The sequence below is a fragment of the Rhipicephalus microplus genome, chromosome 3, assembly GCF_043290135.1.
Source record: "Rhipicephalus microplus isolate Deutch F79 chromosome 3, USDA_Rmic, whole genome shotgun sequence".
NCBI classification, from domain to species: Eukaryota; Metazoa; Arthropoda; class Arachnida; order Ixodida; family Ixodidae; genus Rhipicephalus; species Rhipicephalus microplus.
The window spans coordinates 48,706,702-48,728,846 of NC_134702.1; the positions used below are offsets into that span (position 1 = coordinate 48,706,702).

Consider the following 22,145-nt stretch of genomic DNA (forward strand, 5'->3'; position numbering starts at 1 on the left):
CAGATAGATAGATAGATAGATAGATAGATAGATAGATAGATAGATAGATAGATAGATAGATAGATAGATAGATAGATAGATAGATAGATAGATAGATAGATAGATAGATAGATAGATAGATAGATAGATAGATAGATAGATAGATAGACAGACAGACAGACAGACAGACAGACAGACAGACAGACAGACAGACAGACAGACAGACAGACAGACAGACAGACAGACAGACAGACAGACAGACAGACAGATAGATAGATAGATAGATAGATAGATAGATAGATAGATAGATAGATAGATAGATAGATAGATAGATAGATAGATAGATAGATAGATAGATAGATAGATAGATAGATAGATAGATAGATAGATAGATAGATAGATAGATAGATAGATAGATAGATAGATAGATAGATAGATAGATAGATAGATAGATAGATAGATAGGTGCATTATCTCAGAATCTTTAATTTCCAAATGTAGGTGGTCAAGCCAGGGGCAGTGATAGTGACAGGCTGTCAACGGTAACCTACGCGTCGTTTCACTGTAAGTCAATTATAAACCTCCCTTTTCCACAGAGAGTGGTGTGTCAGTGAGCACGCCTAGAGCCTGCAGAAGAGCGAGCGCCACCAAGAACTTATGCGGGGCGGGTATTTTACACAGAATTCCTACAGAGTATCAACAACTGTTTCTTAGTTGTGATTGTGAGGGAGTAATAGCGCTAATATTAACACGTAGAAGCAGAAATATTCAAATGCATTTTTCCCAAAGTGTCTCTGATGACAGCAGGTTCATATTCCCTTTGTCAATCACCCAGCGTAGCTAGTCAACCAAGCATTCTCCAGGTTGGTTTCACTGTCAGGCCTTTGCCTTTCTCTGGCATGTCTTCCTTCGCTCCTTCCTTCAAATTAAAGTACAATAAAAGCGCACTCAATTAAAATAAATCTCAAACGAACAAACCAAAACCAGTATGCACGTCGCTCCATCGTCACTTGCGACGCCTTCAAGATCGATATTGCTGAGGAAGCACATGACAAAGATTACCTCTATAATGAGGGAACCAAAAAAAAGCCATCACGCGGCAAGTATATAGCATACTTGAACTAAAGGAAAACGCGCAAACAGTCAAGATCACACGTGCTGTTCTTCAAAGAGAGTGACTTTAAGGACGCCGAAGGTGTTACGCATGTTGCTCCTCTTTACACAGCCGTTCCTCGTTCCGTTTTACGAGCTCGGAAGCGAAGAGGTGGCGCAGACAGGCGGGCCAGAGCGCGGCGGCACTGTTTCTCCAAACAGCTTCGCTCTCTCGAAAGCAAAAATAAACGGGCCGACGGGTCCCGAGGGTGGGGCGTCAGCGCCAAAGGCGTAGCTATTTTAGTGGGAAGCCATTGTCTGGCAGCCTGCGGCATCCACTGATGGCTCGGATCTATCTATGCCACGACGTATACACAGCTGCTTGACGGCGCCGCATTTTCCGCTTGATTTCTAGCTACGCCATAGAAGCATCGAAAAAAAGTACGCGTGATGCTCTGACGAACACGCACGGCATAAAAACGACTGCCGTAACAGTTCCTTTTTTCTTTATCTTCGAAGGCTATAGAGAAATAAACGAGTTTTTAAAACTATAAACCACGGCAACACACGTGCCTCTACTGAATCATTACCCTCCTCCCTCCCCTCTCCTTATTTTATTTGCTCATCAGCAGGATATGCAGTGTGGCATCTTCATGACAACAAAAAATATGAATACGAATAAAAAATTGGGATTGATTAATACGTTATATGATTATGGGCAGTACCAGCACACAAACCCACGGGACGAAGAGAAGAGACACAAACAAGCGCTGGCAGTTGGCAGTTGTGGCGTAGTTGGTTAAAGCAGCACATCAAAAGCTGGCGAGGTCGGTCGTTCGAGTCCCATTGCACTCATTGTTACTTTCTCTTTTAAACTTCGTCCCGTGAGTTTGTGCGCTGGTACTGCCCATAATGTATCACCAAGTAGCCCAACTATCAGCCTTGCTTCACGTTATATGACAATGTTTTATGTTTCCTTCTTGCACCGTTCATTCTAACTCATCACCGTAGCTGTTTTGTATGTTTTGAAGTAATACGTGAAATGTTTGGGATATTTTTTGCATATTCCAGCGTTTCTGCGGCTTTACGTGTCAGGCGAATCTTGTCATCGCCATCGCTGTGTAAATGTTAAAAGCGACGTTCGAAGATTGACCCTCTAAGAGAATAAAAAATGTTGCTGCGATTTCATCTTTGTTTGTACGTTTATATCGTCCTGAGCGCATAACATTTCTTATCATCTAGCCGAGCAGGAGTACTTAAGAAAACCCAATCTTCCAAAATTAACTTGAAATCTAATGTATAGTACAAAATAAAACCTTGAAGCATGCACTCCGCGCGCTATCTTATCCGGGTATCACTTTCTGGGAAAATTTTGTATTTAGAAACAATGTTCAACAACTTGGAGTACGATGCAGTCTACCATGTGACAGCAATAAACTGTCCAATTTTGCAAACTCAAGGGCAAAGGCGAAAGTGACATCGCATATTATTATTCCTCTAGCCTACGGCTCTATATATATACCATATATATATAGGTTATGACTAATGGTAACATGTACCGCGGGAATGTACAACAAAAGCTTTATGGTCTTCGAATACTCTCGTTCCTTGCAATCATGCAAGAATTCAATAATGCCAACCTGACAGATTTTTTTCAGAACCGAAGCCTTATACCTGTTACTAATTTGTCGGAAGTCTGGCTTTGAGATGCTCTCGTCATGTAATACTCTTCATAATATAGCGACCCGTCTTTCAAGTATAATATGGCTAAAAGCCGCACGAAAAATTGCAAGCTTGCCGTTCTTTGTCACTTTAGAAAAGTTGATGAATTCCCAAAGTGACAAACCTCCCACACCGCAGTCAGTTACAACATCAACGCGCGTCGCTTCAACCGCACAAAAATATCACATGGTCCCTCACACTTCTCACTAAGACGACTGCAAAGCGGAAAAAAAAATCTTCTTTTTCCGCTTCATCTTCTCAGTCTATTGCACTAAACCCCTCTGGAAATCTTCCGTCTTCTTTCTTTCTTTCCTTAAATCCTTTCACCCCTTCTCCCTCGGCGCAAACTGGACGCGCGTCTAGTCGACCTCTCTGCGCTTTTTTTTTCCTTTCCTTCCTTTTGCCCCCAACGTGGTTTCGCACTGCCTCCATGATCGGTGGCACCGAAAGCTCTCTGCAGCCATACCTTGAGTGACCTCCGAGATCACACTAGCCGCACTTGACCAAGCGACGACGTTATGAGATGACGTCATGCGTGGTACAAAATCACGTTACGCGAAAGTGTCTGGTACGTGGGGTAAACATACAAAAAGCGCCGTATGATTATGAGAGACGCCGCAGTGGAGGGCTCCAAAAATTTCGACACTTTGGGATTCTTTAATGTGTACACAAATCTGAGCACAGGGGCGTGCAGCATTTCCGCCTCCTTTTAAAATGCATTACACAAAGTCAGAAGATGTCACGTTGGCGCTTGTGTTTGACGGGGAGGCGGCACTATAATGATTCTGTCATTAAGCAACTTTTATCCTACTGTCGTCGTTGTTTATGTACGCTGTTTACTTGGGATAATAAGAAAACTTAAAATTCGTGTTCAGCAGGGACATCGTCACATTAGTCTTGCATCAGTCTTGTCGATGGCAACGGTCTCTTTTCACGTTTGCTGGGGCATCGAAAGCTCTCACCTTAAAAGGGCACTAAAGAAATAAACATTTCTCATTCACTAGTAAACTGCATAGTCAAAGTACCCGAAAACCCACTTTTACCTCAAAAAGACGCTTGGTAAGCTGGGAGCACGCGAAAAGGAAATACAGGAGACGACGCCTTCTTGATATTCCTGCCGTAAACGCCATGACGTCATAGATTTTGACGGTGTCTACAAGGTCATACGTAGTTCCTGGGCTGGTCAGTAAAAATGAAGTAAACTGTTCTCCGAAATCATCATAGACTTGAGATGGCAAGTTTAAGCAAATTTCGCTAAGCCGATGTCACCAAAGTACGCAAAATGCACAATAAAATTCATGACGACATGCGCGGAGATTTGAAACTAATACTATGAACTTCATTTCTTTATTTATTAACATATGATAGATAAATTGATGGCATTAGAGTTTTCAGAGTGCGATTTGTCAGTCCGAATCTATTTGTTGTATCGCTATGGCGACTGGAAACAGTACGATATTCGGTTAACCCGTTTCATTAATCCGTGTCATACCTGCAGCCACCAGCAATAGATCGCAAACTTCTCGCAAGCTTTCCCAGCTAACTACAACTATCAAAGAACGCAAGCGCTGCCGAACGGAACCACAATGCTTCACTCGGTCACTGCCCTGTGTAGTTAGCGTAGTTAACGGAGCGGTTGGGCACGGGTGAATTCGGTGGAACCGACTCGTCGCGTCATCCGTATCAGTCGTCACGCATCAGGAAGCGTGGGCTACAGCGTCCCTACGATATGATGCGGGTAAGCAATGGCTTGGTATACGCTCTCGTGAGCTGTGAGTGACGAGAAGCCCGCATGACGAGAGAGAGAGAGAGAGATAGAAGCGCACCTAATGACTAGCCCCTATAGTGTGCAGCAAAAAGCTAAATAAAGGCGCAACACACTGTTTGATTCGCGGGCACGGAAACACCATTAACCGGTCCCTCTCTTTGTGCCATGAATAAGCACGTTTGGCTTAGTCATGACACAAAGACATAAAAAGCGAGAACAGAACGTTATTCCGGATCCCGAGAGCGTCCCTTTCACTCCATGACTAACTGGAAGGTACTACGCACGACGTATGCTTTGTTATCTCCCACTGCATAAAAGCGTATAGCTGTGATTGCTGGCGCTTCGTATACGAAGTCCGCGGTATTAAATATTCAGAGGTGTGTATCGAGCAGGTAAACATGGACGAGTTTCTCGTTGGAACTTTGGTAGGATAAGCATTCGGATGGCACAGCGAAACACGGCTTCATATTTGTTCACCGCGTTGTCATTGTCGTCGTCGTCGTCATCGTCGTTGTTGTTGTTGTTGTTGTTTTGAGGGAGGATGTTTTTTTCTTATAACAGCGGTTAATGTGCGCCAGCGAAACCATACACCTGCTATTCATTGTACGATGTGGAATCGATGCGGCTTCATCGGGTAAATGGGAAAAGCTCTTAGTTTGTGCTTTCACTAATCAATTCAACTGGTGGTATAGAATATCTAATAATGATGCTATATAGACTAAAGCATCAAATTCAAGTAGCATTGCAGAAAAGATCAGTCAGATATCACTCGAGTTCGCTCGCAGAACATGCACAATCAATATAATTGCAGCCCTACAGCAGAACTGAAACACTCTGTTGAAACGGTTCCGTAATGGTTTGACTGCGCCAATATACGAAGACAACATAAGAAATAAGAGAAAGCACTAACGCAGAATTAGTACTCGTATCACCGCAGTTAAAACATCACGGAATGGACGTCATCCAACTATTCCAACTTGGTGCTCTTCTTAACATCACGCAACTACCGTTCTCCATAAATACCGCATCTGTTCATAACTGCGATTTGTCTTCCGATAGCTCTGCTGTAAAGCGCAGATGCGAAACTATGTTTCGTACAAAAAGATGGCCGTGGTTTCGTATCTCCGGCGATAGCGAAAATGAATGCACACGATATCATGCGCACTAGTCTTAGACTACCATTATTTATTCACCCACACATTACATACACTTTTGCGAAAAAAAAAAGACATTTAAACCCACAAACTTGATTCGAGGCACGCCTGTGCAGCGGCTATTTGAGCCTTCTCGACAGCAGATGATCGATGAGAGATCTTCGTAACAGCCGCGCCTAGTCGACAACAAGCAGTGGCATTTACGTGCAGCGGATAATTTCGCCGCCGCACGTGGCTTTTATTTGCGTCTAAATGAATTCTCATCTTTCGTGGCGACAGGCGATATCGGCGTAGCTTCACTGCAGGTGGGCGCCGCTTATGAATTCTATTCCCGTCTCTTTCTGCCACTGTATGACTGTGCGAAAGAGTGCAAGGGATGCGAATCTTCCTTTGCCTACACACCTATGCTTTAGCGTTTATAGTCTTCCTGGCTAAAAGAAGCTGACGTTCAAGAAAAAAAAACGAAAAACCGTGGTGCCCAACAAAACTATCTAATTCACCCCCGGAGCGCAGCGTACGAGTTCACCAGGTGAACAGAACCAGAAACACACGGCATTTCCTAATGTAAGCTATTCAACGCACTAAGCTCGAAGTTTACGTTGCAACATTCGCAGCGGTGGTCTAGTGCTTATGGGGCTTGATTAGAGATCCCAGGATCGTGGGATCAAATACCGCTTGCTCCGGACCACGAGATTGAAGTAACTAAAAGAATGAGAATGGGCTGGAGCACATTGGCAAGCACTCTCAAATTATGACAGGTAGATTGCTACTATCCCCCAAGAGGAATAACAGCTGTATCTTGCCGGTACTTAGCTATAGAGCAGAAACCTGGAGACTTACAAAGAGGGTTCAGCTTAAATTGAGGACGACGCAACGAGCAATGGAAAGAAAAATGGTAGGTGTAACCTTGAGAGACAAGAAGAGAGCGTAGTGGATTAGGGGACAAACGGGGGTTAAGGATATCATAGTTGAAATAAAGAAGAGGAAATGGACATGGGCCGGGCATGTAGCGCGTAGACAGGATAACCGCTGGTAATTAAGAGTAACTAACTGGATTCCCAGAGAAGTAAAGCGGGTTAGGGGGAGACAGAAGGTTAGGTGGGCAGATGAAATTAAGAAGTTTGCGGGTATAAATTGGCAGCAGCAAGCACATGACCGGGTTAACTGGCGGAACATGGGAGAGGCCTTTGTCCTGCAATGGACGTAGTCAGGCTGATGATGATGACGATGATGACGAAACCTTAGCGGTCCATGTAATGTGCGATGTCAGCGCACGGTAGTGAAGCCATATACTTACTTCGGTATAATTACCCGTTGAATTAATTTAGTTGTGTCTAATAAACCAAAGAGTCACTGCAGAGTGATTCAGGAAGCAACTGTTGTTCCCAATGGGCCCAAGAGGCAGAGTCTTGTGACACGTTTCGCAATGTATCTTAAGTCTCTGCTCTCCTGTTGGACACGTCACGATAGGTTGAAAGCTGGAAACCGCCCGCATGACGGTCCGTCACCTGTCGCCCCGTGACAGCAGACAACGGTGTCGACATTCCGTGGGACTGTGTCCAAGCTGACATTAGCGTGAGTAACCACGTCCCACGCTGGCGGTCTTCGCGGCTTCCATGGTCGAAAGAACAGCTTCCTTAGGCCGTTGGGTCGTTCCCTCCTCTGTTGTCGTAGTAGAAGTATGTAGCCACCTCTAGTTTATGAGTTGCTCAATAGACTGCGCTGTGTGTAGATGTCCTTGGGAATAATATAAGTAGATGGCGTTAATGGTTTTCACAGCATATCCACTGAGTGAATGCTCATGAGTGGGGCGAAGCGTCCGTCCGTGCCTCCGTTTGTTCGCCCGTACGTGCTTCATTCTGTCCATACATCCATTCTTTCGTCTGTCTGTCTGTCCGTCTATTCATCCGCCCGTGCGTCCGTACTTCTCTCTGTCGTTCTGTCCGTCCGTCTATCCGTCCGTCTGTGCATCCAATCGGATGCACTTTGCCCCCCTCATCATCATTCACTACATGAATATGCCGCGATTTTTTTTATCAAGAAACTCGCCTGCAGACGCTGACTGCGTCAGCGTTGCAAGGCGAGAGAGGGAGAGAGAAAGTGAGGAGAGAGGACGCACATGCCATATAGGAGCGTTGACACCCCATTGAGGGGAGCGAGCTCTAGCAGGTGGTAGGAGACATATAGATTTTCCTAAATATACGCTAAAAGTAACTATGGCGCTAGTGTCTATGGGAGCTGCAACGCACGGCGCTTCAGCGAGCACGGGAATGATGGGTAGTGCACGGATTTGTCAAATCTTCGTACTTCTGGATCCGTTTGTAATCGTGTGGCATGGAGCTTTTTTTCTCACGAAACAAAAAAATAGCATGTGTTCAGTGGTTGCGCTTCACTACCTTATTCTTTTAGGCTTACCATTTCAAATCAGGGCTGTGTTCCAATACTCACCGTAGACGGCTAAATAAACAGCTAAATGGACGGCGGCCATCTTAAGTCCCATTCCAATTCTCACGTAGCCGGCAAAATAGACAGCTTCGAGAAGACCGCATCGTAGACGAATACGATGCAGGCTACTATGCTCTCCAAACAAGATGGCGGCTCAGCGAATTGCTCAGATAGATCGGATCTTGCCGGAATGGTAGACTGCACACAAGCAGACGCTTCCCTAGATGCTCAATGTGAGTAACGTTTATTTGTTTTTGATTTCAACACGAAATAAGCCAGGAAATACAACTGTTGCGTTTGTTTCTTTTAGGTTTTTCTTTTCGACGCGAGGTGGCGCATCGTCGCGTGAAAGCCGTCTAAATGTGTTTCATTTCTCGGACAGCATGGGCTCGATGCCATCTTCCAAGTAGTCTTCGTAGACTGTCTACGTGCTGTCTAAAAATTGGAACACAGCCCAGGTCAGAAGTTCCGAAGGATTCGTTCTTGATTGATTGATTGATTGATTGATTGATTGATTGATTGATTGATTGATTGATTGATTTGTGGAGTTTAACGTCCCAAAACCACCATTTGACTATGAGAGACGCCGTAGTGGAGGGCTCCGGAAATTTTGACCATCTGGGGTTCTTTAACGTGCACCCAAATCTGAGCACACGGGCCTACAACATTTCAGCCTCCATCGGAAATGCAGCCGCCGCAGCCGGGATTTGAACCCGCGACCTGCGGGTCAGCAGCCGAGTACCTTAGCCATTAGACCACCACGGTGGGGCGAAGGATTCGTTCGTACCTTCCAAACACAACGGAAACAGCAATAAAGGAAGCCACAAGTGCGATTCTCTGCGCGCAAGTACGAACACTAGGCAAATCCGTGTACTACCCATCATTCCAACGGTCGCTGAACGATCGCAGCGCCAAAGTCCCCTCTAGTTAACTTTAGGAAACCCTATGGTAGGAGAGAAGTGAAAAGAGTAACGCGCAGCTGTTGGGGAGGGAAAGAGGAGAGTTGCGCATGAGCAGTGTGAGTGCGGGCGCCGACGAACACGCGAGACATGCCATGCACCGCTATAAGATGCTTCGCATCTAAATAAATAGATGGGAACCACACTCTTCTGAAGTCACTTGCCCCTTGCGTTCGTATTAATCTGTCATGATGCTCTTGGTCAATTTTCTATTTGTGTGGGCGGGTGATTTGAATAAAAGCAAAAATTGACGAGCGCGCTTGCCCGTAGCGTCCACAAGCCAACCTCATCGGACGCCGCTTCCCCCCTGGTTCTTCATGCACTGTGCTCATATTCCAGCATGCTCCTGTTTCATATTTAATGGCTTGTCCTCAAGATTTTCACATGATGCTTCCTCCTACTTTTTTTCTCTTCGTATTTTTAAGAACGATGTACCAACCTGCCCAAGCAGCTAACCTGTTTGATATGAACGCATGTTTGTAACTGTTGCACGTAGCAACTAAACTGAAGAGCTCCTAAGCACGATGAAGGTCGAACTCGCGGTGCGGAGGAAGGAAAAACGTTGTGAGGGAGCATTGCGCAATGTGATAAAAAGAAAGGTAGCAGTAGATAAGGCACCCAAACCCAAAGCTCCGCTTGTGGTCATTTTCCCGGTGTAAGGGAAGGACTACCGCATTTTGCTTCCTTGGCCCGAGTCTTCTGGCAGACTCGCAGAATGTGGTTGTTTGCTTTCTGTACTTTCCGTTCTGTGCTAATAGAGCCGCCTGGAGCGACCCAGCGAAACGGAATATGTGCTATCGCCGCCAGAGGCTTCGAGACACTGAGGGCACTTCCGCAAACAGATTGGCCAGGGCTCGAACGCGGACTCTCATATGTCAACCTGACCAACCCCGGGTAGACGTAGACGGATGACGTTCAGTTTACTCGTGTCTATTCTGGACCAATTAGGGTTGTTTGTTTCACTCGCCATAACCTGTAGTGTTTTCGTTGCTCTCCTTGACAAAACACGGGTGGGATAGTACACTCCTAATCAAGTCCTGTTTGACGCATGTCTTTTAGGCGGAAAGGTTCAGAACTCGGAAAATAGCTTGAATAAGCAAATGCCATAGAAGGAAACACTTAGTGAATTCGTTCTTCACTAGCTGCCATGGTTTAGAGACAAAGGTCTTGCGCTGCCAAGCTCAAGGACGTGTGTTCGACTCCCTTCCACGGCAACAACGTTTCGGAGGGAGGCGAAGCGCAAAAGCACCCGTGCAGTTACATGAACGTGTAGATTAGGTGATCAAAATTAAACTGATGTCTTCCAGGATGGCAGGCTTCAATATCCTATTGATTTTCGGGCACGTTCTTGTTAGGGCGAAAGCCATAGCGGCCTCATGAAGCGCAAAAAGTGACCCTCGGCTTCGGTGTCAAACGCGAACGGTCTAGAATTTCATGTGACCAAACGTGGCGTCATCACGACGGGGCTATGAAGTCACATGCCACGACATTGCATGTCACGGTATGTGAATGGTTAAAGCGTGACGTTGTGTGACGTCATCGCATAACCTCGCCGTTTGGTCAAATGTGAACCAATCCAAGCGGTATAGTGCCATATAGTTCCCTAAAACTAACTTGAGAGGACTACAGCATTGCGATCCTTAGCCATAATGGGAACGATGGGTAGTACAATGATTTACCTATACTGCGTGCTTGCGGGCTTTGGACTCACTTGTGGCTTTTTTTTAATTTCAGTGTTTTTGTTTAGTTTCGAATAAAAAATTAGACCACTGTCATTTTCGCGAGCTGAATAAAATTTGTGAGCCTAAAAAGGTCAAGGTGATGAAGTGGAACTGCTAAACCCTTGCTAAAGTTCTTCTTGCGGCAAGGTGGATTCAGGCCGCGATGAGCCAAGCGGAGCCGAAGTAACGAATATTAGACAAGTCTGTCTACTACCCAACATTACCATGCTGGCTGAAGCGTCGTGCGTTGCAGCTCCCGTAGACACTAGCGCCAGAGATCTCTAAGGAGTACCTATAGGAACCCGTATGGGTACGGCAACACCACTTATAGCGTCTGTGGTTTTACGTGCCAGAATCACGATATGATTATGAGGCCCGCCGTAGTAGATGGCTCAGAAGATGTTTGACCATCTGACGTTCGTTTAACGCTCCCTGATATCGCACAGTACGCAAGCCTCAGGCATATAGCCTTTATCGACGTGTGACCGCCGAGGCCGGAATCTAATCAGTGACCTTCGGATGAGAAGACGATTACCATAACCACTGCAAAATATTTATTTATTTATTTATTTATTTATTTATTTATTTATTTATTTATTATTTACTTATTTATTTATTTATTTATTTATTTATTTATTTATTTATTTATTTATTTATTTATTTATTTATTCAATGTTTCTATTCATGCCGTGGTGGGCGAATGCAAGCAATATTTGTAGGTCATAACACAAGCACCACTAACAAGTTTATAATTTTTCTCTGATGGCAAAAAAACACGACCAGTGCTTACTTGGGTACACGCCCAATAGAAACGCTGTTATTTCTAATGAAAGCTTTGGGCTCAGACCATACCCTTACTTATAAAACGGCTGCCTAAATTATATGTAACAGGCACACTATTTGAACATTTCAAAATTTTAGCGTCGTTCTATTGGTCACTGCACTTCAGCGCAATGCTGCAACCCGCAATTTATCTAGGTGCCATTTTGTAGGCCCGTGTGCTCAGATTTGGGTGCACGTTAAAGAACCCCAGGTGGTCTAAATTTCCGGAGCCCTCCACTACGGCGTCTCTCATAATCATATAGTGGTTTTGGGACGGTAAACCCCACATATCAATCAATTATCTAGGTGCCATTACCTCTGCGTCCGTATAGACTGGTATCAGGGCATGGAAAAGCGACGTCGGTAGACCGACACATACATGTATCGACAGGTTGTCGTCCGACTGTTGTTGTTACCATACGAACGAGGATTCTGCGGTGGTGGGTCACTTTAGCGTCGGCAGAGGCACAGCCACAGGGAACATCTGCTCGATGAAGGCTGAAAAAGCTTCAGATTGCAGGCTTCCTCGGCGAAATTACACGGTGCCGTTGCCAAAGAGCACTCGCTTAATTTCATGTTTTCTTCCGTTTCCTCACATCACGCAGAAGATGTTCCGGAAAATTGATTTCAGATATGGTTCATCCTAAAAATATTGGGCTGCCGTGTATCACACGTTTTTGTGATCCATTTCTTACTCTTTTTTGGCGACATCGTTGGCTCCGTCAGCACGCTTCTTTCGTCAAACGAAACAAATATAGGCTACTCAACTGGCTTTTTTTTTAAAGATTTTAATTATTAGAGCTCACGTCACTATCCTATTGCACACATGTAGGCGAGCCAGTTCAATACCACTGCGAACTTTGCTTATCCTAAATACTATTTTTTCCAACAATACTTTCTTCGTCGTTTAGAATTACCTAACTACAGTAAGGGTTGATAAACACTTACTTCTTCCCTTACGGTGGAATAAGTAAAAATGAATCGTTTAAAAGGTAGAAGGTAAAAAAAGTGGTTTGTCCAATACCATGCGCTCTAAGAAAAAAATAAGAACGTACTTTGACTTTTTTTTATACACGTGAAAGTCACACTTGCAGGCCTCTCTTCAGAGAGCCACATTGACTCTATTTAGGATAGTCGTGTCATGACTCTTTTTTGGAAAGCCATACGTCTCACAACTCACCCGTAGAGGGTCAACGTGCATATCTTAAAGTATTGCTATACACAACGTGACTCTCATATGCACGAGAGGAAAATCAAAGTTTTTAGAGGGTGGAGTTTGTGAGAGAAGTTTATGGATATTTCACATTTGCAGAGACGAAGAAATAAACAGGAGACAGAGGAGGAAGGAAAGGTAGGGAGGTCAACCAGGCGTGTTGTCCGGTTGGCTACCGTACACACTTGGACGAAGGAATAAGCCATTAAAACAATGAAATAAAATGGGAAAGAGTGCATAACTATCTCAAGTTCTACATCCTGCAAGCCACGTCGTGTAATCGGTAACTCTTCAGGATGCGACAAGCACGACCACAAAAAAGGGGAGGAAGCCGCGGTTTGATATTCGCAACACGACATTTGTCTCAAGCGGCATTCGAGGCCTATTAAGATAATTTTCTGCTGAAAGAGATGGTTCACAATGCGTAACATCAAGAGTGGTAATTCGGTACAGGACATAGCGGAGCCCACAGAACACTGGTATCGCTTGTCTTTTGTGGCGCGTACCGTTCTATGACTAGGGCTGAAATCAAGCTCTGTGGTTTATCATTTTGAAGCCTACTCTTGTCTTCTTTTTGTTTCCTCTTGATTCTCAGTATCTATCGCCAGCCTTTCGCTAAGCTATGACTTCAATCAACCAACATAACTATCAGTACGGTAAAGTATTTGGCGTTCTTCATTTTTTAAAAGGCAGCTTCACCATGGCCGTACAAGACTCGAATACACAACGTCACTCACAGAAACAATTTCAAATTCCCCAACCCCACCACAGGATTTCAAAGACAATGCAGCACACGCCCGCCATCTCTCATCGCCATCGTTGCGAATAACCCATTGTGGGAAATTCCATACTCTGCTTACGTCCTGAACACATTTACGTTCCTTTCTTTCAATCGGACCTGGCTGTGGCAGGACTGATCTCAGTGGAACACGTGGCCCAATGCAGCCACTTTACTAGAACTAGAAATTTCTAGGACACTCTAACTTTACCCTTAGCCCAACAGAATCTAAAGCTGCATCGACGAAGAGAAAAGCCTTTCGATTCCTAAGTATAGCATTGGGCCAGCGCGACCTCTAGTTCATCCCTCTCGCAGCGTCCCTCCTATAGTGCGTGTCTCAGCGTCGCGCCAAATCGTGGAGGCCAACGACCTCTATCTACCAGCACTCGCGAGATAGCGTGCAAAAGAGGTCATAAAGAAAGAAAGAGCAATCAGAAGTGGGCTTCACACGTGCCTTCTATTCTTCGACAGTGAGAGAGAGCTAGTAAAGAAAGAAAGATAGAAAGAAAGAAAAAGAAAGAAATGAAGAAAAAAAGAAAGATAGAAAGAAAGTAAGAAAGAAAGAAAATGAAGAAAAAAAGAAAGAAAGAAAGTAAGAAACGAAGAAAGAAAGAAAGAAAGAAAGAAAGAAAGAAAGAAAGAAAGAAAGAAAGAAAGAAAGAAAGAAAGAAAGAAAGAAAGAAAGACCTTATGATCTAAACTGCAGCGGCGCGAAGCTGAACGGTTCCAGAAATTGGACTTATCTCGCTTTCTGGTTCATTGAGCGAGGCTTACAATATCGAAACGACTGGTGCTGTTCGCTGTTGATAATACGATTGAATACAAGGTAAACATAACCATTGCAATGCTCCGGTAGTGCGTTCTTTCTCTTTTTTTTGCAGAATTGTCAGGAGCGGCTCTCTGTGGCTTCTGCAGCTATGGTTTTCTGTGTTTTACATTATTTTTTTTTATTTTTGGTGCTCCAACTTGTACTGGCGTGTAGCAACACAAACATCCACAGCAAACGCTCTACAACGCGGTTTATTTGGAGGCTGAAGAGGCAAAAGAACACTCACGTACAGATAAACCTATCAGACCTACCAGACCAGCAAAAAAAAAAAAAAACACGTAGGGTCACACAAATACAAACACGTAATAAAGTTACATAAACAGGAAACCTCTCGGAGTTCGAAGACGACAAAGTGGTTTCCTTTTCGCGAACACTACATTTACAGGAAGTATCTTCTTCTTACAACGTATTTCTTCATAAGACACATCGACGATGGCAACTTCAAGCGTTGAGCATATCAGGATTACGTCATTTTCCGCCGCAAACTGTCATCTCTATCTGAGCCATCGAAAACGCCCGAAACTAAGTGAAATAAGTTGATTTCGGACTTTAGTAACGCGAGACAAATTAGAACGGGCGTGCACCTGCATGACAAATCAAATTGTGAAAGCAACTAAGCAGGTGAGCTGAGGCATGACGAAAAAAAAAAGATGTTATAACTGATTATGATAAATGTCTGCAATAACTGATTCCAAAAACGTGTGCAAGTGGAGCTGTAAATGTGTGACAATTCACAAACACAGGTGTACGAAGAATTCCTAAATAAAAAAAGGTGAAGGGGAGCACTTCTATCACAGCGCTTCAGATGGCGATGACAATGTTTAAAGAAGGTGTTCAAAAAAAAGATAATAGAGAAGTGATTGATATGTGCGGTTTCACGATTATGGGAGACGCCATAGAGAAAAACTGCAGAAATTTCGATCACCTGGGGTTCTCTAACGTGCACCCAAATATAACAGAGAAGTGGTACAGCTAAAACGCCGAAAAAGTGTTCAACCATTGTTTTCTCCACAAAACATAACAAACTTAAAAAAGAAAATACAAAAGTGCACATTTTCACACGCAGACCTCAACAAAAAAGTCCTATAACGTTTTTTTTTTTTTTTGAAGGACAGAAGTAACAGTGCCCTAACAAGAGTCGCGTGAACGGATTCGTTTGCAATATAAAATAGACATTTTTTTTTCTCTCCTGTGCAAGAAAAATAATAAATAATGCAAATCTCCTTTAAAACAAAACGAAAAGCGCAATGTTTACGCATGCAGAGATCTACGAACTCCCCACCCACAACTGTTCTGTCGAAGTGCGGTGTAGGCTGGTTCGTTCAAAGGAATAACAGAAAGTGGCTATTTGATGCGAGACTATACTGCGCTGTAAATACAACGGAATATATACATAGACAAAAAAAAACATGGTAAACACCTATTTTGAATAATATCAACCTGTTAGGTACGAAGCTATAGTACGCGAATGCACGCAATAACACAAACAAAAAATTGACGCTTGTTGATATATCAAAGAACATTGCGAAGCCGAGTACGGAATACACCTCGTAAATCACAAAGGTGACCAGCACTATCTCTCTGCGACGCGTCCCGCTGGCTCACCGTCAGATATTTTCGTCACGCCGTGCGTATTCTCTCTTTGTCAAGGTTATTTGCGGAGTATCACTCCCAGAGGCGTCGTACATCTTTTTTCGTGGCATGCGAACGCGCCTACTGGTGTTAGTCGGCAGTTTATGCAGTATTATATTATTTCTGCGTATATATAAAAGCCCATCGTACGTAACGGCAAATCTGCCACGCTGCGATCTGTAAAAAAAAAACAAAAAAAAACGTAAAGGCCTGGTATAACTATGCATGATAACGTTCGGGAAAAGGTTTGCCGTTTACATAATTTTTTTTAAATTTTGGCTCTTTGTAGCGAGGCTGAATGATGAAATCGAACAGGGCCAGAACTGCGACGTTAATAATAATTTAATTCCCGAAACTCTGCCTCCGGCTTAGTATTCCAAACCACAGTATCAGTAATAATGATGCCATATAGTGGAGAGCTCCAAAATTTCAACCTCTTTGGGTTGTCTGACGTCCACCTAAATCTAAGCGTACCTGAATCTAACCACCCGAATCTAAGCACAACTTATCCCCTCCAACTAAAAAGGCCGGAATTCGTTCCCGCAACCTTCCGGTCAACACTTTCAAGCACCAGTACTTTCAAGCACCATAACGAACTGTGAAGTAAGAACGTAGCCCCATAGCTATGAAACTTCTACAACCCCTGCCAAGGCGGCCGCATTTTCGATAGAGGCGAAAGCGCTAGAAGCCCGTGTGCTTGGAACCAAGTACGCGAGCCCCTTGGTTAATGAACCCTAACTGGTGAAAATTTCTGGATCCTTCCTCTATGGCATCTCATATAACCATGTCGCGGTTTTGGGACTTTGTACTTTATCAGTTATTATTAACTTATACGAATAAAAAACAAAAAAGCTCCTATCGCAACGTCCAGCTGCGCACAATGTAAGAAGTCACCGACCAAACGTTTTACACGGCATGCGCTGTTTAAGACCCTCACCAATTTAGCAGCAGTAAAACACTAGAAACTATGCAAAAGCAATCAACAAGCTTCACATTTTCAGATTACTCATAATACTCAAGAGTAACGAAACCGTAATGCTCGCGCTAGTCTCACTCGAAATTCATCCCGCAACCGTATGGCTTGTTTAATGCCTGTAAACGTTACAAGTTCTGTAATACGGCATCTCGTGCTATCAAGCCGATCCGTAGCCATTCGAAAGGCATCAACCACGTAAATGCTGTAGATCCACCAAACGCTCGCAACCGTATACACCAGTTTCATTCTCTCATCCTCCCCCCATTTATCTTATTTTTTTGACAGGACAGCACAAGGTTGGAACTGCCTTCATCCTGACGCTGTACACCATCCCAGTATTATCAACTTCAAAGCAGCGATCAAGCATCTACGAATTGAACTTTTTTTATTGAACTAGAAAATAAATGAAGGAGTTTTCGTCACCGTTACTTGGCGACGGCTACCCCTTTCCACTTGAATGGTACAAATAAAGAAAAGAAAAAAAAACTATCACATATATACATACATACAGCCCTACATGGGTGAAAGTAAAAGTTCTCCTATGGGCAGAACAAACACGTATAGACGCCGCGCTCAATTTCAACTTTTGTCCGCTAGTCGTCACAAATCTCCGTTTCTTCGAAGAAGTGTTGCAGCACCTTCATTGCTCTGCCATTTGTTGTAACAGCCTTGTGATTGTACATCTAACGCCTAAAACATTTGTACTAGGACCGTAGAGGTATTAAGTTAAATAAATAGAGGTGAAATAGAATGCATCCGCAATTACAATATATCCACGTATAAGCATGCCCAGTCGAGTTATCCGGACACTTCCACTGCTCAAGACTTCATAAGAAGCTACCCTTTAATGCACACTCAGAATTCTTTTTTTTTTATGAAACTTTTTGAGTAGCGTGTACAGTGCTCAGGAAATGAAACGAGACTGTATGGAGTAGCCGTGGTACAACATTGGTTACGGCTTGGGTTACGGTGATCGGTCACGGTTATATACAGTGATCGGTAATGGAGGTGAAGTGCTAAAGCCTGCGAATTTCATATTAACGCTCAACTACAGGAGCTCCAGCTGCTCGAAATTTCGAGAGCCCTTGAATACGAGCTACCTCAAAATCGTATGCTCGTTTTGTCCCGTAAAACCCCACAAATTATTACCAATTATAACTGGCAGGCGTCATTGCTCTAAATAACCACGTCATGTAGCAACGAATTTAGTCATTATAAATTTTTTCTTGTCTGCAAATGCACGATCCAGTAGTTGCGCCGACGTGACGTAAGCTGAAATTGGGGAAACGAGAGCAAGCGCGTTAATAAGCCTTAAATTACCACGTGCCAATCCGACGGCCATTTACACTAGTCACGAGACGAAACGCGAAAATTTACGATTGTATATAATTTGCGTTCTTTTTTTTATGGTGTTCGCATTTTGCATCACATCGGTGACTCGTACGCCCACATCAAAACAAACACAACCTTCTGCAGCGAGATTTAGGGCAACGCGACGCGGTTATCACGAGCATTTGCTCAGCTTTGGTTCTACAACCCTCAAAAAAAAAAAAGTTGTCATGCTTGTGCTCCTGCAGTAAACTGTGGAATCCGGAAAATAAGCTTTTTAAGTGTCAAACGCGATACCAATATCGTGTCCCTAGTGCGCACTTCAAGCACTTAGCACATGCTTTTTATTGTATGATGTTAATTATTTGAGAAGTTTGAATTGTTGATTACTACAAGGTCACCGTTAAATCAAAATTGGCTTGTGTCAGTAAACCTTTACCACATGGCTGCACTCTGTGTAATAGGTAGCATGTTTTATACCACGAGCAATTATACACGTGAAACCTTTTCGAACTTGCAGTGTACCCAGTACGTGGTCTTCAGCGAATGCGCGGAGTACCGTGTATGCCTTCTTTATAATGTTTCCCTGGTTTTAAACCACAAAGCCGTTGTGATAATCACATGCTCTGACACCCTATGGCAATGTGCGCTTGTACCACGTAATATTACAGCGATGTTACATTTTGTATTGTAAAGCTGGTATACAGGACACGCTTGTTTGTAAATCATCAACGTTATTTTCACCACATTTTCAAGCAGAGGAAGTTATTTTAACTGTATTTCTGAGCAGACGCATGACTGTCTGGTAGGACACTCGCATGCCACGAAAACGGCCTGGCTTCGATCCTCACTCAAACCCGGAACTTTGCATTATTTGTTTTATTTTCATCTTTCTCAATTTTTCGGCCACACCCAAGATGACAATTTATCGCTCACAAGCAACGACGGTCATGCCGACACCACCGGAATTTCTGTGGAAGGAGCTCTTTAACGCTTATCGCGTTAAAAAAAATCCCGATGCATTGCAGCTCGCTAGTAATGCACGTTCATTATAAGGATAACTTAAGATGACGCCGCCTTAATCAACATTATCTCGCTAGCTATTCCGTCGCACCTGTTTCGAGAATCGGCTGACCTTTTAACAAAACATGCAACGTAGGCATTCTCAAAGCACCAACTCTCCCGCTGACGCTGCGTCATAAAAGCTTGACGACAATGCGAAAGTGACGCACGATTGTACACAAATGAGTTACCGTCAAAATGTTATCGTCGGTAGGCATGTGGGAATATTTCCGTAGCCACATTTTCTATAACCACGCCACGTTCTTCTTCGCATTGTATACTAGTACCGAAAATGTCATCTCGTACGAGCTCGTTATTGAACGACACCACTTTCTGCTAATATGCTAATTGATGGTCATGAAAAAACTCGCACCAAAAGGTAAAATCAGAGGAAATTACCCCGTCGAGCGGAACTTCGCTCACGTTGGCTAGGAAACGCAGATGACACACGTGATGATGAAGCACGTGGTTCTGGCTAGAAGAATCAATACGCACTGTCCTCACAAAAAAAAATCTGGTTATTTAACAGAAAATTCCCTAAACCAGCGCTGCTGTTGGTGCACAAAAACGACCCAGAGACTCGTAGTTTTGTCGGTAGTGCCATTCGCGATAGCTACTTAAACGTTGGTCGGTTAGGTTTGCTAGGTTCAATAGCACCGACGTGACTAGGGTTATGAGAACGTTGTAACGGAGTGTTCTGGATATTTTCAACTGTCCGTGGTCCTCTAGCGCCTCCTAAAGTCGAGCAGTAGACAGGCATTTCGCTTCAATTGAAACGAGACCACTACGGCTGGGATCGAAATTCGCTTTCGGCTCAGCAGGCGAGTGTCATTATCAACCGGACCTTGTGGCGACTGTTCCTTGGATTCTTACACACATGTAGACGCTATACGATACACACGGACCCAAGCGGTATCTCATATCTCATGCAGATTGCCTATTGCTGCTCTCTATCTCAAAAAGTCGCCGTAGAGAGAGCTAATGACGATTGCAACAACGAGTAGCATGTTCACTTAACAATGTCCTAAACTTGCATTAATTTTTTGAGGGCAGTATAAGTGCCGGCATCATAACTTTACAAACAAAACGAATGCGAAGCGACAGCGCGAATCAACCACAAAAATATCGAAGGTATAAAAGTTTTTTAACTTACACTGTTTTACGTGAAGCCTTGTCGCTGTTCGAGTCGCCGTGCGCACTGGCGCCAGTCTACGTTGTGAAAACACGGTACAACAGTGCCGACACTCCCGAGACTGTCGCACTTTCGCCCATACACCAACGTCGACGTGACACAACACTTTTGTGTTTGCGTTTGCAGCGCTTCCACGGAAATACACGACACTAACGAAAGATGCGGCGATAGCTCTGGGAACCGGCGATGGGCCTCGAGTAGAGCAGCAACGGCAATGAAGCCGGCAGACGATGATGACGCATCATCCAGCGCGTGCTTTGCACGCCTCGGTTCGTCCGCTGCCGTCTGCCGCACGCAGCCTCACGTCGTCTGCTACAAGCAGCACTAAGTTGGCGAGCCCTCCACCGATACAGAGATGCACTGCCGTACTCAGCAGACGCCGCAGCACAGACTCGAACACGTTGTACCAAGTACACACTCGGGCACAGCACGGAAAAAAAAAAATGGTTACTCACACGCAATAACTGCAAGTAAACGGCGCCGTTCCAAGAACGAGCAAAGCACACTGCAAGGAATCCATCACGAACGGGGACGCGTGGCACAAACTGACGCGCGAACCAAAATAAACAGCTGGGTGAGAGAGGCCAAGGGAGAGAGGAATAGAGAAGCTCGTACTTTGTTCGCGCAACGAGCAACACGCGTTAACCCTGTGCCGCAAAGGTCTGGTTGGCTCGCGCTTAGCAACACATTTAGTTCGAACCAAAACAAGAACAAAAAAAAATGAAGGGGCAGCTAAACGAAGTTGAATGGTCCCGCCTGTTTCTACGCGAACAGATAAAAACGAAGGTTTAAAAATAAAATAAAAGAAAAAAAGAAAAGAACGGGAATAGACGAGAGAAGAGAGGCAAGATCAACTCGGAAGCGTTAAGGCCCGCTAGCAAGTAGAAAGAAAACAAAACGACGCAAAGGTGTCGCTTTGCCGCGCTGCTCACAGTGACCTGCTGTTAGAGGGAGAAGAAACGCTCGCTGCGTGCGACGACACGCCGCCAAGTGCACCGCAAAAGAAGCGAGCACGACGCGAAATTCGCGGGCCCGGAGCCCCTCCCTCAACAACGCGCGGTTCTTAGCAGCGCGCCCAGCGAGAAAGAACGGCGTTATCCTATCGACAGCGCCGCCTGGTGGTGCGAACTCCAAGCGCAAGCCCGGGGCCCGAGGGAGAGTGAGAGAGGAGGCAGCATGAAGAGAATATAGGAAACGGCGTTTTTTTTTTTCCTTTTCTAGGCTCATTCGGGTGGTTGTTTGAGAGCGCTCTGACCGTGTTTCAGTGTTTCTACATTAGTGTTTCCACAGCGTTTCTACGACCATGTTTCTATAACGAGAAAAAGCAAATACGCAGGTCATGTTCCTTTTTACTTATTATATATGGGCCTAATTAATTTAGTACTAATGATTCGTTGCTTTTTTCGTATGATTTTCGTCCAGATCTTCCAGAGGGCTCTCAAAACAACCAGTAGATTTCTTTCTTTCCTTCTT

The 22,145-nt window shown here is 44.3% G+C and overlaps 1 protein-coding gene across 2 annotated transcripts in view; it reads right to left on the reverse strand.

The window, feature by feature from the left end:
* SK (small conductance calcium-activated potassium channel) overlaps window positions 1–21,652 on the reverse strand; it is a 576,811-nt gene extending 555,159 nt beyond the window's left edge. For both annotated transcript variants that reach the window (XM_075889441.1, XM_075889442.1), the window contains exon 1: window positions 20,634–21,652. The gene's annotated coding sequence lies outside the window, so the exon portion shown is untranslated. The remainder of the gene's footprint in view (window positions 1–20,633) is intronic.
* Between the last annotated feature and the right edge of the window lie 493 nt (window positions 21,653–22,145).